An 18,998-nucleotide genomic window follows, 5' to 3' on the forward strand; every position below is an offset into this window, starting at 1 on the left:
AGGAAAATGTAGCAAAATAATTATGAAGTGATGTTTCTTCATATATATTATCTTTGCTTTAGTATAATTTACTTAATTGTAAGTTAATAACATTTAACTTTTATAATTAAATTCGTATAATTTGTTATTTAACAATAAGCTCACAAAATGCCAGAAGGTGTAACAATCGGCTATCATGAGCCAATACAAGCCAGCTCCAGCTCATGACTATCACAGATGCCAGAAGCTTGGCTTGCATAACTGTAAAGAGGCTTCTGTCACTTTGAGAAGGAACAGAGGAGAGAACCACATCAGCATGGGGTTGGGGGTGGGGGAGGCATTTAGATCATGAATTTAGGATCAGACATGTCAAGTCTGACATGTCAACAAAACTTCCAAGAGGAGAAGCCAAGTTCAAATTGGATATATGAGTCTGGAGCTCAGAGGAAAGACCATGGGTGGAGACACAGAGTAATGAGTCATCAGTTTACATGTGGTAAATGAAGCTGTGGGCATGGGAGACAGTCCCTGGGGAAAGAGAACACAGTAAAAGAAGAGAAGCTTGGTCCAGGTTTCACGTCCAATAAGTGAAGTTCTGATGTGGGTCTTCAGATTTCACTTTTGTCTCCCTTCTTAATGCAAACAAAAATATCAACTAGTATTCACGTCAGAACTAAACTTCATTAGTTGTAACATGGGGTCTCTATAGATATGAATTCTGTCAACCTGAATTAGAGCATTAGAATAGTGGCAATCAACTTTAGAAACTACAGTTAATGGCCAGCTAAGGACAAGACTACAAATGAAGTAGAGGTCAGTCCACCCAAGGCATAAGAGGAAACCCATGACCTCTACAATGAGATCTACAAACCACTGCTCAAAGAAAGCAGAGATGATGCAAACAAAAGGAAAAACATTCCATGTTCATGGATAGGAAGAATCAATATCATGAAAATGGTCATACTTCTCAAAGTCAAAGCAATTTATAGATTCAATGCTATTCCCATTAAACTACCACTGAGACTCTTCACAAAACGAGAAAAAAAAAACTATTTTAAAATTCATATGAGGCCAAAAAGGAGCCCAAATGGCCAAGGCAATCCTAAGTAAAAAGAACAAAGCTTCAGGCATCACACTACCTGACTTCAAACTATACTACAAGGTTACAGTAACCAAAACAGCATGGTGCCAGTACAAGATCAGAGATATAGATTGATGGAACAAAATAGAGAGCCCAGAAATAAGACCACACACCTACAACTATCTGATCTTCAACAAACCTGACAAAAACAGACAATGGGGAAAGGATTCTATATTTAATAAATAGTGCTGGAATAACTGGCTTGCCATAGGCAGAAAATTGAAACTGGATCTCTTTCTTATACCATGTATAAAAATCAACTCAAGATAGATTAAATACTTAAATCTAAAACCCAAAACCATAAGACCCTAGAAGAAAACTTAAGGAATTCAGGACATAGGCATGGGCAAAGATTTCATGATGTAGACACCAAAAGCAATTGCAACAAAAGCAAAAATTGACAATGAGATTTAATTAAACTACAGAGCTTCTTCACAGCAAAAGAAACTATCATCAGAATAAACAGACAACCTATAGAATGGGAGAAAATTTTTGCAAGCTGTTCATCTGTCAAAGGTCTAATATCCAGCATCTGTAAGGAACTTAAACAAACCGACAAGCAAAAAAAAAAAAAAAAATGATCCCATTAAAAATTGGGTAAAGGACATGAACAGACACTTCTCAAAAGAAGACATACATGCACCAATAATCATACAGGAAAAAGCTCAACATCACTGATCATCAGAGAAATGCAAATCAAAATGACAATGAGATATCTCATTCCAGTCAATGGTTATTATTAAAAAGTCAAAAAATAACATATGCTGGTGAGGTTGTGGAGAAAAAGAAACACACTGTTGGTGGGAGTGTAAATTAGGTCAACCATTGTGAAAAACAGTGTGGTGATTCCTCAAAAACCTAGAGGAATAAATATCATTTGATCCAGCAATCCCATTACTGGGTATATACCTATAAGAATATCGATCATTGCATTATAAAGATACATGCATGCTCATGTTCACGCAGCACTATTCACAATAGCAAAGACATGGAATCAGCCCATCAGTGATAGACTGGATAAAGAAAATGTGGTACATACACACCATGGAATACGAGGCAGCCATAAAAAAGAACAAGATCAGGTCCTTTGCAGAGACATGGATGGAGCTGGAGACCATTATCCTTAGCAAACTAACACGGGAACAGAAAACCAAATACTACATATTCTGACTTATAAGTGGGAGGAAAATGATGAGAACACATAGACATATAGAGGGGAACAATGCACACTGGGGCCTGCCTGAGAGTGGAGTATGGGAGGAAGGAGAGGATGAGGAAAAATAACTAGTGGGTACTAGGCTTAATGAATGGGTAATGAAATAATTTGTACAACAAAGCCCCATGACACAACTTTACTGGTGTAACAAACCTACACATTCTGCACGTGTACCCCTGAACTTAAAATGAAAGTTAACAACAACAAAAAAAGAGGAACGCTGAAATAATGTGGTGCTGCGAAGCCAAGAGCAGATGCTGCTACAAGAAGAAATCAACAGTATTGAACGATACCAAGAGATTTAAGTAGGATGGAAACTTGAGGTTATCGATGACATTAATAAGAACATTTCAGTGCGGTGTTGGGTTGAATCACAGAGAACTGATGACTAAACAGAAGTGAGAAAATACAGACAGAAGATATGATTTTATTTTCTTTCCCAGAGGTGAACTATAAAGGGTGAAAGATACAGACTCAGGTGTGGAGTAATATAGGGTTGAGGGAAGGTGTTTCTTTTATGGGAAATAAAAATTCCATTCAAGCCCAAAAGCCAAGGGGTAATAAAGGAGCTAAAAAGAAATTTTGTAGGCAGTTTAAGGGTAAATGAGTTCTTGGTGAAATTTCCTTTTAATAATTTCTTTTTCAACGAGAAGCATCCTGAAAAAATCAAGCTGCAAGGAAAGATAAGCAACCTGGAAGCTTGCATAGATGAATGTTGGCAGCTGTGCCAATGTTAAAGGGATGCTTGGAAGTCAGGTAGGTGTATTCAACATGGAAGTTTCCTCTTGCCTTTTCTTTGTCACCAAGTATGCAGGTAACATGGCACCAGCTAGGTAAAGACTCCATTTGCGTAATAAAAGATTAGGGTGGGTTGGCCAGCCTCTTTACACACTATGTAAATGGCACACCTGGTCCAACCACTCCTCTAGATCCTATGTAAATCAGACACTGCTTCCCCAAGCTCATCTATAAAACCAACTGCATCTCGCCCCAAACCCCAAAACCTGCTCAGGCTCCCTTCGTCTGCACAAGGAAGCTCTCTCTTCTTTCTTTTGCCTATTAAACTTCCACGTTTTTTCTTTTTCTTTTCTTTTCTTTTTTTTTTTTTTTTTTGAGACAGAGTCTCACTTTATCACCTAGGCTGGAGTGCAGTGGCACGATCTTGGCTCACTGCAACCTCCATATCCTGGGCTCAAGCGATTCTCCTGCCTCAGCCTCCTGAGTAGCTGGGATTATAGGTGCCCACCAGTTCACCTGTCTAATTTTTTGTATTTTTAGTAGAGATGGGGTTTCGCCATGTTGGGCAGGCTGGTCTTGAACTCCTGACCTCAGGTGATCCACCCATCTCGACCTCCTAAAGTGCTGGGATTACAGACATGAGCTATAATGCCTGGCCTAAACTTCTGCTCTTAAATCCACTCCTTGTGTGTCCACATCTTCAATTTCCTTAGCATGAGACAATGAAAGTCAAGTATTTCTCTAGACAAACAACACCACTTCAGTAGGACCAATTGTAAGACACAAGATCCACTGGAGAATGAAAATAAGTGATGGTGTCACGAGAACCTGGGAGGAATTTGGGAGCCAACACACAGGGAAGCACTTGGCCTTAAATTAGAGGAAGGGACTCACTGTAACTCAGAAGCTGACAAGAAGGGATGTAGATAGGTTTGTATGTGTAATTTCACAAATAAAATAGAATATCTATTTGAGGATTTTTCCTATAAAATAGGAGTTAGATCATCTCCTGAGAGTGTATAGGGAGATTTTTGAGACACTTGAAGAGGGTGGAGATCACCTTAAATTATTTTGTTATTAATTAGATTTGGCTACTTAGTAATAGAACCAATATTTTCTTCCTTTGAAAATTGTGTTAACCAGCATCACATTTTAACCAAGAATAGTTTATTTAAGAAATGCAAAGTTGGTTTCCAAAATTAGAAAATCAGTAAATATAATTCACGACATTAATTAATCAAAACATTTAAAAAGAATAATTATCTTCACATATGTTGCAAAAACATTAATAACAATGAACATCTCTTCTTTAAGAAAACAATCTCCAATAACACAGGATTAGGTAGCTACTTTCTTAATGTGATAAAATGTATCCTTCTTAACACATAAACCAAGCATTCTAATCAAAAGTCAAGAACAATGTATCTACATTTTGAACTTATAGTTCCACTTCTGGGGATTTATCCTACAGGCTTGCATGACAATATGCTCTATTTTATCAATCTTTAAGATGTGTCTTAGATATTGGGATGAGTAATCAATGTGACATGATTTAATTGATGGCATTTTTTTTTCTTTTTTTTTAGTGACCCATAAAATAAAAGCGTGTGTTATTATTAAGGCATCTTAGATTATATAATATCAGTTTGTAGAAGATTTTTTATTATGGTAAATTTCAGATAAGACTGGAAGCAAAGCATGAATCAATGTGTATAGTTGTTATCATTCACGCAAAACATAATCAATGTCAGTAGTCCATATTAGATACCTACATTATATCTATGTTAATGAATGGATATATTATGTGTCTGTACTGATATCCACCCACACATATACCTGTTTGCTAATATATGTGTATATTAGCTCTGCCAGGATTCTGGTAACTTTGGTTGCCTCCAAAGAAGATTCTGGTAACTTTGGTTGCCTCTAAAGAAGGGAGGTGATGGCTGGAAGAGAGAACTGGAGGAAAATTTTACATTCCCTTTTGTATTTGTATAAACATTGTGCTTTGTGAATATATCATCTAAAAGAAAATACAATTGAAAACCAAAAAGAAAAAAAAAGAAAAAATCAACTATAGACATTGTAAATCTCTGCTTTGTGTAGGCTTCACAATTATGCTCACCTTTTGATAGAATATATACAAATTTTAGCCCCTGGGCCTGGGGAATAAGAAGAAAAGGAAGTATCTTGATTCTGAGTCTAGATATGCCAGGAAATCTTCCATTCAATGACTGAATGTTTTCTCCATAGTATCTGTGATATATTTAATATCATAAAAACTCTTTAAAAGTATGATTTAGGGTGACTGGACTAACATTCCTTAGAAATGAATGCCATTCTTCAAACTCTCGAAAAGGCTTTATTTTCTGATTACAAAAGCAATTCTTTTTCAGGAAAAACAAAGAAACATTATAGAAGAAATTGCTATAATAAAAAAATGGAAATACATTTTAGCCAAAGTGGGAGTTAGGGATGTATTCAGGTTCAGGTATGCCTGTTCCAAGCAGCTTTTGGTATAAATAGAAGAACTGTTAAATAAAAAGAATAGGATTTTACATGTTTATAAAGTCATCTTGACCTAGCTAATGTCAAATGGTGGCATCAAAATTTGTGTCAAAATGTCTCACAAATCAAAAACCTGCATTAAACTATCCTGTCTCCCATGCATATGACGTGCCATGACTGGTTTCACACAAGACGGCCAGGTCTCTGCAATTCCTTGAGGCCATCCCTATATTCTCATCACTGAGCTCAGTGCCCGGCACAGGGTCATGATCAGGAAGTGCTTATTGAATGTATGAAGAGGTGGCACGGAGTGGTGGAAATCCTACCAACCTAGTCGTCAGGTACCCCTCAGTCCCAAAGCTCAAAGCCTACAAGCCGTAGTCCTGAGTAAGTCGCCGAATGCCTCTGAGTCTTGGTCTGTTATCCATAATGGGGATATAATGACACTCTTCTTGCTGTTAAAAAAAAAAATTTTTTTTTTAATCTACAGAAAAGGGATAGCACAGCTCTAGGAAGAAAATTGGGCACACTGAGTGTTTGTAATGATGATGACTACTCTAGGGAAGGAACGTAGGCTGATGGATAGAGTCAGTGTGCACAGTTGCACTGGGGCTGGTGGGGGTAATAATGGCTGTTTTATTAGGAAATGGGGGCCATTGGGCAAGGCTCTACTCAGCCTCCTCTGCAAATATGCTCAGTCTGCTGCAAAGAGAGACACTGTTAAATAAAAATATGTATTCTTTGAGTATTTGTTTAAAACTAGGACATTCATATACTTTGTCTGCCAAAGGCCACTGGAGAAACCATATCTGAAGGACTGGTATGACAACAAGCTCTCAGATGCCAGTTTCACCCAACCCTTCAACCTGCAGTCCTGTGATCCTCCTGCAGGCTCCTGGTCAAAGGCGCTTCTCATCTCCACAACATCTTATCTCTCTTGCATCATCTTCCCCCAGGTTCTCAGGAAACAACCTCACCTTTTATTTCACAAAGAAATCAGAAATAGCCTTATGGAGATAAAATCCACATACCATATGATTCATCCATTGCAAGCATATAATTCAGTAGTTTTAGAGATTCACAGAATTGTGCAACTATCACTTCATTTTTAGAACATTTTCATCACCCTAAAAATGAACTCTTATGAACTAACTATTTGCAGCCCTCCAAAATTCATATGTTGAAGCCCTAAGCTCCAAGGAGATGGTATTATGAGGTAGGGCCTTTGAGGGGTAATTAGGGTTAATGAGGTCGGGGAGTGGGGCCTTCATGATGGGATTAGTGCCTCTATAAGAAGAGACACCAGAGAGTTTTCTCTCCCTTGTTCTCTCTCTCTGCATGGGGGACACAGTAAGAAGGCAACCATCCACAAGCCAGGAAAAGAGCCCTCACCAGGAAACAAATTGACTAAAACTTTGGCCTGGGCATTGGACTTCCAATTCTCCAAAACTGGTAGGAATAAATTTATGTTGTTTTAGCCACCCAGTCTATGGTATTTTGTTATAGAAGCACAAGAAACTAAGACAGACCCGATTAAGAACTCACTCCCCATTCTCCCCTTACCTCCATTCCCAGCCCCAGGTAGCCACTAATATACTCTATGTCTCTATAGATTTGCCTGTTCTGGACACTTCACATAAATTAAATCACACAATATGAAAACACTCTGCTGACAGTTACAAAGGACTGAACACATGTTGTCTGATTTCATATATGGATGTACGATTTTATTTTTCTTGGGCATACACCTAGGAGTGGAATTGTGTTATAACAGTATGTTTAGCCATATGCTAAATGCACCACTTTACCTTCCCAACATCAGTGTATATGTGTTCCAATTTCTTCGCATCCCCCCCAACACTTGTTACTGTTTATCTTTTGGGTTTTGCCATGCTAGTTGGAGTGAGGTGTTAGCTTGTGGTTCTGTTCTATATGGCTTGCCCTCCGAACACACTTATCTCCTGATTTATAATTCTACTGTCTTACTGTCTACCAGGTCCTTCTGTTATCAAGCAAAGAGGATGCTTTGGTTAGAAACACTCTACTCAGGTAAGAATGGCATGCAAAAAGCTGTACATATTTAATGTATACCATTTGGTGAGTTTGGAGATAAGTATGACCTGCAAACCATCACCACAATGTAAATGATAAACCTATTCATCAACTCTAAAATTTTTCTTCTACTTGTTTTATTTATTTTTATAAGCATACCTTGTTTTATTGCACTTCGCTTTACTGCACTTTTCAGATATTGAGTTTTTTACAAATTAAAGATTTTTGGCAAGCTTGCACCCAGCAAGTCTACTGATGTTACTTTTCCAACAGCGTGCACTCACATCATGTCTGTGCCATATTTTAGCAAGTCTCACAATATTTCAAACTTTTTCGTTATTATTATATCTGTTAAGATGATCTGTGATCAGTGATCTTTGATGTTACTACTTTTGTTTTGGGGAGTCACAAATCACATCTATACAAAAAATGGTGAATTTAAGCCATAAATGTGGTGTGCCTTCTGACTGCTCCCCTGACTGGTTGCCTGTCTCTCTTCCTCTCCCCAGGCTTTCCTGTCTCCTGGGACACAACAATATTGAAATTGGGCAAATTAATAAACACTCACGCTGCCTATCTGTAAAAATAACTCCTCATCTGGTAAGTGGCTTCTTGAGATGGGACCTACTGGTGAGACGCTATGAACACTGCTGAAATGACAACAAAGGAGTATTGTATAAACTTAGTTGATATAGCTGTGGCAGGGTTTAAGAGAGTTGACTCCAAATTTGGAAGAAGTTCTACTGTGGGTCCAATGCTAGCAAACAGCATTGCACACTACAGAGAAATCTTTCATGAAAGGAAGGGTCCATTGATGTGGCAAACTTCACTGTTGTCTTACTGCCACAGCAATCCCAGCCTTCAACAATCATCACCCTAACTTGTCAGCAGCCATCAGCATCAAAGCAAGACCTTCCACCAGCAGAAAAAAAACAAACAAAATAAATGACTTGTTCTATTAGTCCATTTTCACACTGCTGTAAAAATACTACCCTGAGACTGGGTAATTTATAAACAAAAGAGGTTTAATTGACTCAGTTTCGCATGGCTGGGAGGCCTCAGGAAACTCATGGTGGAAGGAGAAGCAGGCACCTTCTTCACAAGGTGGCAGGAGAGAGAAGTGCAGGGGAAACTGATACTTATAAAACCATCACATCTCAAGAGAACACACTTACTATTATGAGAACAGCATGGGGAAGAACCATTCCCACGATCCAATCACCTCCCTTGACATATGGGGATTACAGTCTGAGATGAGATTTGGGTGGGGACACAGAAAGAAACCATATCATGTGCTGAAGGCTCAGATGATCACTAGTATGTTTTAGCAATAAAATACTTTTAGTTGTCCGGGCGCGGTGGCTCAAGCCTGTAATCCCAGCACTTTGGGAGGCCGAGACGGGCGGATCACGAGGTCAGGAGATCGAGACCATCCTGGCTAACACGGTGAAACCCCGTCTCTACTAAAAAAATACAAAAAACTAGCCGGGCGAGGTGGCGGGCGCCTGTAGTTCCAGCTACTCGGGAGGCTGAGGCAGGAGAATGGTGTAAACCCGGGAGGCGGAGCTTGCAGTGAGCTGAGATCCGACCACTGTACTCCAGCCTGGGCGACAGAGCGAGACTCCGTCTCAAAAAAAAAAAAAAAAAAAAATACTTTTAGTTAAGGTTTCTACATTATTTTTTAGACATAATGCTATTGCTCACTCAAGAGGCTACAGTGTGGGATGAACATAACTTTTGTATACACTGGGAAACCAAAACATTTGTATGACTTGCTTTGTTGCAATATTCGCTTTATTGTGGTGGTCTGAACTGAACCTACAATATCTCCATGATATGCCTGTATTTTGTGGTAAGAGCACTTAGCATGAGACTTTGAACAATGTGCATCTTTGATTCCTAAATCTCATCCCTCACATGCCCTCTAGGACTTCCTTTCCATCACTCTTGATCCTTCTCATCTGTATCATCTTCCATGGAAATATTCCTTTTTACTGGTCCTTCCTCCACAGACATATCCAATGTAGCAGAGATTCTGAGGCAAACGCTGGAAGAATTCTAGTCCTGCTTCTCTACTTTTGAGTTGCAGGCCTTGTGCTTTGTTTTTCTATTATCCGTATTAATTATCCCTACCTTGTAACACTGTTGTGGGGATGATACAAATTGATGCATCTAATGCCTGGCATATAATAAGTGCTGAGTGTTTGCTATTAGGTCATTATCTTTCAAATTGCATTCATAATTTGAATAAGTAATATGTGCAAATGGTACAGAAATTTAGATAAAAGTGTTCTGCAGTTGAATGTAAGTTTCTCTCCAATCACCTTTTCACAACTTTACCTGAGATGTGAACACTGTTACCCACTGCTTGAGGATTCCCCCAGAAATGGATATTCTATAGTTACATGAGAAAACCATGGAAGTGAAAATTTCTACACATGGTAGCCTCCTGAGCACAGCACCCTTTCTCTTGATTTTTTTCACTGAATATCTGTTTTGGAGATGTTTCAATTTTAGTGCCAAAGACTTATCTCATCCCTCTTAACACCTGCTACTAACTGAATGTGTCATAATGGATTTAAACATTTCCTAATATAGGTACTTAAATTTTTTTCTACTAGTTTTTTTTAATCCTGCAAGGCCTTGTCCAGACATAAATTTTACATGTGTGAATACACCTGTACATTAATGACTAGAAGAGAAATTTCCAACTAAAAGGAAAGTTGCACTTTAATTTTGTAATGGTTATAAATATGATGTAAACATATTGTAGATAAATAATATTATTGATATAGTCTTGAACATTATAACCATATAACTATAAATACAAGTACATATAATTTAAATAAGTATAATTAAAATTTATAATAAATATTAGCAAATGTATCCTTAAAAGTATACCAATTGGCCATTCCCATGTTTTAATTTTTATTGTTAACATTCCTTTCTAATTTGGACTTAAGGTCTTTCTGTCCAGAGGGGGCCATGAGCCAAGATAGCCACTCTTCAGGAAAGCCCTGCCAGTTGGGGTAGGGGAGTTAGGTTTGGGTGTGTCAGTCAGGTAAGACACAGGGGGAAGGTGAAACCAAAATGCATGCAACAGAAGAAATGTATTACTTACAGGTCCCAGAGAGATTAAGAAGCCTGGAGTGGAGGAATGGGGTGGTGGGAGGGCGACAGGAAGTTCAACCAGCAAGTGCAGAGGGACAGGGGCACTAGTGGGACGATGTTTTTAATGAGGTCCATGGTCGTGCTTCCTTAGGCCTTCCCAAGGGGCCTGTGGGTTGCCTAATTTAAAGCAAAAAAAAAAAAAGAGGAATCTCATTTGCATAATGGCATAATGCAGGAATTGACCATGAGGTTTTATCATGGTCAGCAGCTGTGAGATGAGCTAGGTTTGGGGTCAGTGGGGTGACAAATATGCGAGTTCATCACAAACAACCACATGGGAAGGGGAAGTTTTAATCAGGCCAAAGGCGATTGTACACTAAGACTGGATTTCAAACAACTAACGCCAGGCCTAAAAATGAACACCAAGGCATCATCTGTATTAAAACAATATGTGCTATCTCAGCCACACTACAAGGGTGTCTCCATCCCTATAGCTTCTCCAGCAAGCTGTGTTATCTTTGAATCGTGCCAATCTGACACATGAACAACAGTATTCTGACATGGTCTAAATCTGCAGAAATCTTAATTTGAGAGAGAAGGAATATTTCTCATGTATCTAGGAGCCCTTTGTGTTTGGAGGAATGGCAGACACTATGTGTGTATGTGTATGTGTGCATATATATATACACACATGACATATATATATACACACACACTATATATATATATATATATATATATATATATATATATATATATATCCTTTCCTTGTTTTCCATTTTATTATAAATCTTTTCTCATTGCTTTGTTAGCAAAATTAACCCATTGGTCATGATAAAAAGTGCAACTTTTTTTGCAAGATTGTCATTTGTCTTTTGAATTTGTGAAGGTTTTCCCACCTCAGAGCTTTATCTAGTCAATTTTATCAGTGTAGGTCTTGTGGAACACTTCAAAAAGAATTTGCCATTCTTTTGTTTTCTTTTTGATATATTGAGCTATTGAATATTTGTTTTCTACCGTTAATTTTTTCAAAACAATCAGGTTATCTTCATATCCCTTAATAAATAATTACTGTTTTCTTTGCTAATTTAAAATAGCATCTTTAAATATTTAGATCTGATTGAATCTATTTATGGACCTCTTCTATTTATGTCTTAGCTAAGGCCAACATCACTGATTTAATTATTGTATTTTGATGTAAGAATTCTTTTTCCAGATGAGATTGGTCATGTTCAGGGAGGCAAAAATAAACAAACAAACAAACAAACAAACAAACAAACAACCACACGAAATCATATCCTTTGCAGGAACATGGATGCATCTGTAAACCAGTCTCCTAAGCGAACTAACACAGAAACAGAAAACCCACGTGCTGCACGTCCTCACTTACAGGTGGGAGCTAAACGCTGGGTACACAGGGTCAAAAAGATGAGAACTAGAGACCTGGGGGAATACACAAGGAGGAAGACAGTGAGGAAGGGATGAAAGAAACTATGTACTGGGTACTGTACTCACTACCTGGGTGACGGATTCATCTGTACTCAAACCCTCAGCATCATGCAATCTATTTTTGTAACAACCCTGCACATGTACCCCCTGATTCCAAAATAAAAGTTGAAAAAAAATAGTATTTTTGTTTCCAGAAAACTTCTTTACTCCTCTCTTCAAAAAGCTATGAGAATGCAAAGGCATAAGAATGATATCATGGACTTTGGGGACTTGAGATGGCGGGGGTGGGAGATAAAAGACTACACATTGGGTACAGTGTACACTGCTCGGGTGACAGGTACACCAAAATCTCAGAAGTCACCACTAAAGAACTTATCCATGTAACAGAAAACCACCTGTTCCTCAAAAACTATTGAAATAAAATTTTAAAAAGTAAAATAAAATTTGCAGGGCATCATTGAAAAATGATAATTAGATCTTTGTTGACATAGTAGCAAATGTATAGATTAATGAAGGGAGACTTGCCAATTCTATAAAGCTGTCTTTTCTTGTCCAGGCAGAGTATGTTTTTCATTCACCAAGTCTACGTGTTATAATACTTCATAGTGCTTTAATGTTTTCTTCATCATGGTCTTCAACATTCCTGACTAAGTTTACCCCAAGTTACGTCATGTTTTTGTTGATATTACAAGTGTGCCTTTTCTTTGGAAGGTCCCACTGCTTGTGTATAAGACATCAATTGATCTCTGTGTATTTAATACTCCTATCCTGACATTTTCTGGATTCTTTTATTATAATGGTTTTTCAAGTAGTTCCTTTTAGTTTTTCATGTTTTTCCATAATGAAAATGTTGTTTTATCCTTTTGTGTCTTTGTCCCTTCTGACTGCATTGACTATGAGCTCCAGATTAAGATAAATAAGAGTGGAAACATTTTGCATTATTTTGTCTTGCTGTTGATTTATGGGCAAGCTTCCAGGGCTTTTCTAAGAAGCGTTAAAGTGACTTTGGGATGAAGATGCACATTTTAAAAATATTTTAATATGAACATTTTAAAACATACAAAAATAATATATATACACAGACATATGTATAAATGTGTTGAATTATTAAAAAATTTACAGAAATCGTGAATCTCCAAAAAATAAGAATATTATTCTACGTATACACAAAATGACGATCATACATACAAAAATTAATAATGATTCTATTATAACATGCAGCTCATCTTAATGTGTATTCAACTAATTCAAAACATGGCTTTTATAGCTGATTTTTTTCAAATCAGGAAGCAATTGGTTCACAGATTGCATGCACTTGATATATGTTACATTGGATATATTTCATATTGATGAGAAACTGTGTACTTATTTTCTTCTTATTAATAGTTGTTAAATTGATCAACTTTTTCAACATTTAAGGAGAAGGTTATAAACTTTTTCTTTTTTTCTCGATAATGTGTATTATCTTATTGTGAAAAAGATGTCCAAGTGTTGAAGGAACTTTGCCCTCTGGGAATAAAGCTCTTGATGTTACTTTGTCAATGTGTTGCTGGATATTGTTTACCAAGTGAGATTTGCCTGTGCTTTTTGCTTTTCATGCTTTTTTTTAACCTTTGATAGCAAAACTGTGTTTATGTCATTTTTAGAAAAGTAAGTTCATCTCCTTTTTCTAGTAGGCCCTGAACTAGTTTAAATAGCACTGCAGCCAGGTCAGCTCCCAGGATGGTGGTGTACCACCCCCACCCCATAAACACGAAGGGAAAGCATGTTTTGTTTTCTCTCCATTCTGTACGGGAAGTCCTCCCTTAATGTCATCAATTGGTTCTTAGCAACTGCAATTTTGAGCAAAATGACGTATAGAGAAAATACTTTTTTTCTCATCAACATTATAACAAAATGGCATTATTATTATTATTTTTTTAAATTTTACTTTAAGTTCTGGGATACATGTGCAGAATGTGTAGATTTGTTACATAGGTATACATATGCCATGGTGGTTTGCTGCACTGATCAACCCATCATCTAGGTTTTAAGCCCCTCAGGCATTAGGTATCTGTCCTAATGTTCTCCCTTCCCTTGTCCCCCACCCCCCCACAGACCCCAGTGTGTGATGTTTCCCTCCCTGTGTCCATGTGTTCTCATGGTTCAATTCTCACTTATAAGTGAGAACACATGGTGGTTTTCTGTTCTTGTACTACTTTGCTAAGAATGATGGCTTCCAGCTTCATCCATGTGCCTGCAAGAGACATAACCACATTCTTTTTTTATGGTTGCATCATATTCCATGGTTTATACGTTCCACATTTTCTTAATCTGGTCTATGATTGATGGGCATTTGGGTTGGTTTCAAGTCTTTGCTATTGTGAACAGTACTGCAATAAACATATGTATGCATGTGTCTTTACAGTGGAATGATTTATAATCCTTTGGGTATATATCCAGTAATGGAATTGCTGGGTCAAATGGTATTTCTGGTTCTAGATCCTTGAGGAATTGCAAGATGCCATTATTTAAGGACCTGGTCATTTTGCTTAAAGTCACAGTTTCCAAGAACCTATCAATGCCATTGAGGACTTACTGTATTACTTTCAGTTTCTGCTACACTCTCTCTTCCCTGAGCTTCTGTATGCCTATTTTTTTAAATTTTACTTTTCGTTGTGATAATTAAGATTTCATACATTTTCTGAAGATATTTTTAGCCTCAGTTTCCATGAGTTTCATGGAATCCTTCTTCTTGTGAGTGTTCTTGACCTGCCATTTTCTCTTACTTATTCTTGAAATACCTTTTGACAGATCTTATGGTGTTTATTTTTTATTAATCCTCTTGAATAAGGTGAATCCTTTCTGGACCACCTATTAGTAGGAGTTTCCTGTAGAGAGGGGTCCAGACTGTGTTTCAGGCCAGGAAGGATTTTTCTTCCTATGTAGGGTTATGAAAGTGGATTAATTATTTTAACTATTGTTTTTCTGCAGCCAGTGGTGATCAGAAGCTACAGACTGATCAAAGGAAAGAGACATTTCTCCTTTCTGGTACCTTTTTTCCCTGTCCCTTCAGCTGCTTGCAATTCTCCCACCTTTGACCCTCTCAGGGACTCCTACTAAGTAGGTTTCTGAATGTACCAACTATGGGATTTGGAATAAGTCACCTACTTGGGCCTAGAATGAAGTTCCAACCCTCACATGTTGCATTTGTTCCCTGAAGAAAGGAGAAAAAACACAGAAAACAATATTTATTAAGCCCCTGACCCCATGTGTGCCAGGCACTCTGATAGGCTCTTTGTGTATATTAACACATGGAATTCTGGAAACAATTGGAAAACGCTTCATGAATAATCATTATCGTACCAATTTTTCAGATGGACAACTTGAAGCAAAGCAGAGTAAGTTCCTCAGCCATGATTGTAGGGCCAGTGAGTGCTGCAGTGGGATTCTGATGACTGCAAAGTCCAAGCTCTTGATGCTATCTCCTGGGTTTCTTCATTGCTTCCCAAGTCTAAGCTGCTGTCATTTAGACAAAGATTCTGTTATTACAATGGCAGTCACAAAGAGATTCCTGTTGTCCCACCTCCAACAGTGGCCCATGTCCCTCTGTTGCTCTTTGCCTCTCTTCCCCATTTGCCAGTCCCAAAACTGCTATCAGTTTGCTCAGTGGAATTGGCTGTCTGCATTGGTCCTTTTCTGATTAGAGCATTGCTCAGTGCTCCTCCTAGGAGCCTGTGCCCAGATTTGCCACTGGCTTTTTTTTTTTTTTAATTCAAGCCTTCTTTGCCATGAGCCCAAATGTGCCTTCTAGCTGCAGTTTGAGAATCAAGTAGAAATGAGCCATATGATCTGACAGCTTTTGCTGCCTGGCTTCCCATCACTTTGCTCCACTGACCTGGAGCCCAGGCACACATTATTGCCCAACTATAATAAAGATTATTCTGTTTGTTGGGAGCAAAATCTCCAGAACAGGAGAAGTGGGCCAGGCTTGTGATGTAAGCTCAGGCCTTGAATTCAGAGAGCCCTGTTCAGTTATCCTTCTCGGTAGGCAAATAATTGTCAGCACGTCCTCCTTGATTAAGCTATTTCCTCGTAAACAGGGCTGAAACATTTGTCTTCCTGCCTATGAGGTTGTTGTGAGTCTCAAAAAGAAAATTAAGATGGGAAAACATTCTGCAAATGATAAGATACTTACTAAATGCCCTCTGTTACTAATAGACTTATTGAAACTGATATTAATCGGATAAGTGGGTAGTGAAGGAGTGCTGCATGAGTTATGTCAAACAATAGCTTCCAAGAGAGGACGTCTTGCTTGCTATTCAGCAGCACAGGGTAGTTGTGTGGGTGGCGTCTGCAGTCAGAGCCTTAGTTTGACTACAAATATTAACACCCCTTCTTATCTATGTGAGCTTCAATTTCTTTAGCTTTAGAATTTGCACTAGTCCATTGGGAAATTGAGGTAAGGACCAAGATGGACAAACATTCTATGATACTCATCATGATGCCTGATCAATGAATATTAGCTGTTATCATTATGCTGTTATGTTTAACTGAACTGAGTCAATAAATTAATAGAATTAGAATGGCCCTTAGACTCCTCTCCCTTCTTTGTAAGATGAGGGCTCAAGCCACACAGGTCCAGAAACTTAACCTTAATGGACCCATTCTCACTAATTAAACTGACGGGAGATCAATGCAAAACCAGGATGTAAAATTCTTAAGCAGCACTGGGGACTGAGACCTGTTAACATGTGGCAATGCTTAGTAACCCTATTTGGAGGCTGCCTTGAGGCACACAGGAAGGCAGAGTGATTAAAAGGCTGGGAAAAGCTTCAGGGCTGAGAAGAGAGGAAGGGAGATTCCTTTGAGCTCTCCCTTTGTCTCTCTAGGTATGCAAATGGCCCCACAAGTAAGGACTTAAAGGACTGAGTTTCCAAATCACAAGTCCTTGGCTAGCATTTCCCATAAGACACAGATCAATCTTCACAGTACAGCTGTATCAGAGGCTCATGCCTCTGTCCAAAGCTACTTCCAATTTCATGCCCAGGTTTTCTTCGTTTCATTCAGACTCTTGGTCATTCACAGAGACTTGTTTTGGAACCATTTTGCAGAAGCCTCTGAGAACAATGCAATTTCTAGTGTCTTGGTGCTAGACAGGGTCCCTTATATCCACCCTGATTATAGCAGGAAAAAGAGACCCTTGATTTTTGACACTCTTTTGTTCTTTCTCTGATTCTTGAACACATGGGCAATTTACCCCCATTCTTTTTTCTAAGAGCATTTTTCAGTATAAATCGTGGCATGGAAAATGGTATGTTTTCTCTGGTTCCAGATAAGGAAAGCTGTAAATAATTTAAAGTTCCTGCTGTGCAAAATTACCCAAACAGAAAGTACATTTTTTTTATGCTTGGCACTGAGGATGGTAAAATAAGAAATTGTGCCAATTTTCCTACAGGTGAAATTTTAGCTTCTTTATACCATAAGCACTTTGACTCTGAAAAAAGTAACATAATGAGATTTTGTGCAAGGTGTGCCAGAATTAATATAGGGCTATAGAAATAATAGCCCAAATTTACCTTTCATACACACACAAAGACACAAAATTACTGAAAGTTTGTGCTGGGAGCATTAAGCCACTCCCCAGGGCTCAAAGATTGTGCCCCATAATAGTATTTATGTTACCACAAATGTCAGTGTCAACACTTCAATCTTATATGAAAACTATTGTTTTGTGGCACAAAATTCTGATGTATATGTTATTTGAATCACTATAAGCCACTATAATTTGAAGCATCAATGTGACCTACTTTTCCCCTCTTAATTAACAGGTCATCATAAAATGGGGTTGTGTCTATTTTCACCTGGCCCACTGTGTGTTGTGAGTGCTACCAGAGCTATCCTGCTGCCCCTCCACAGATCGTAGGATTTTCTTCCTTTATGTTGAATTTAGCACTGAAACTGGCAAAGCTTCGTTCTCAAGAACGAAAAGGTCATGGAGAAAGAGGAGGAGAGAAGCCACTTTACTACTTTCCTCCTTGGGACACTTGTGCTGAAGGCATGTGATGGAAAGAGAAATGGACTTCTGGTCTCCAGTTTGGGTCCCATATCCAGTGAGGGCTGCTTCTCTGGGCACTGGAACAGTGACTTCTGCACACGCTCAGCCATCCCAGAGCTTGTCCCTAATGATCCAGGAAGGGATGGGGCATCGGGCTCTACGAAGACAAAGCACAAGCACTAGTAGGCAAGAGCCAAATATACCTAAGAATAGTAATAAAATGTGTCTATGAACAGCTACTAAATATAATAAAAATTTAATGTATGACTGGAGTTTGTTTCTGGTGATGGTGATCAAGTCCTCTTGCCAGAGGACTGGCTTCATCTTCAGGTGTCAAATGTTCTCTTACTTCTCCAACTCTAGTCCTTTGCCAGGTTTCTAGTTGCTGTACAGTTCTGAGCAAATGTCAAAAGGTCAGAAGGATGAGTCTTCACAGGGATTAATGAGTTTAGATGATGGCTTTCGGAAAGAAACAGAGAGAAAGAAAAAGGAAGGAAAGAAAGAAGGAAGGAATAATGGAAGGAAGGAAGGAAGGAAGGAAGGAAGGAAGGAAGGAAGGAAGGAAGGAAGGAGAAAAGATAGGAAGGAGAGCATGAGGGAGGGAACAAATGGAAGGAATTAGAGAGAAAGGAAGGAGGGAGGGAGGGAGGGAAGAAGGAAGGAAGGAAGGAGGGAAGGAAGGAGGAAAGAAAGGAAGGAAGGAAAGAAGGAAGGAAGGAAAGAAGGAAGAGAGGGAGGGAGGAAGGGAGCGAGGGAGGAAGGGAGGG

The 18,998-nt window shown here is 38.5% G+C and overlaps 1 long non-coding RNA gene across 1 annotated transcript; it reads left to right on the forward strand.

The window, feature by feature from the left end:
* Positions 1–6,898: 6,898 nt before the first annotated feature.
* Positions 6,899–18,473, forward strand: LOC105472612 (uncharacterized). The gene is made up of 4 exons (XR_981671.2): positions 6,899–7,034; positions 7,579–7,631; positions 8,144–8,234; positions 18,005–18,473. It is a non-coding gene; the product is annotated as an uncharacterized lncRNA (long non-coding RNA).
* Positions 18,474–18,998: the final 525 nt, after the last annotated feature.

This window comes from Macaca nemestrina, chromosome 4 (genome assembly GCF_043159975.1).
Source record: "Macaca nemestrina isolate mMacNem1 chromosome 4, mMacNem.hap1, whole genome shotgun sequence".
Taxonomy (NCBI): domain Eukaryota; kingdom Metazoa; phylum Chordata; class Mammalia; order Primates; family Cercopithecidae; genus Macaca; species Macaca nemestrina.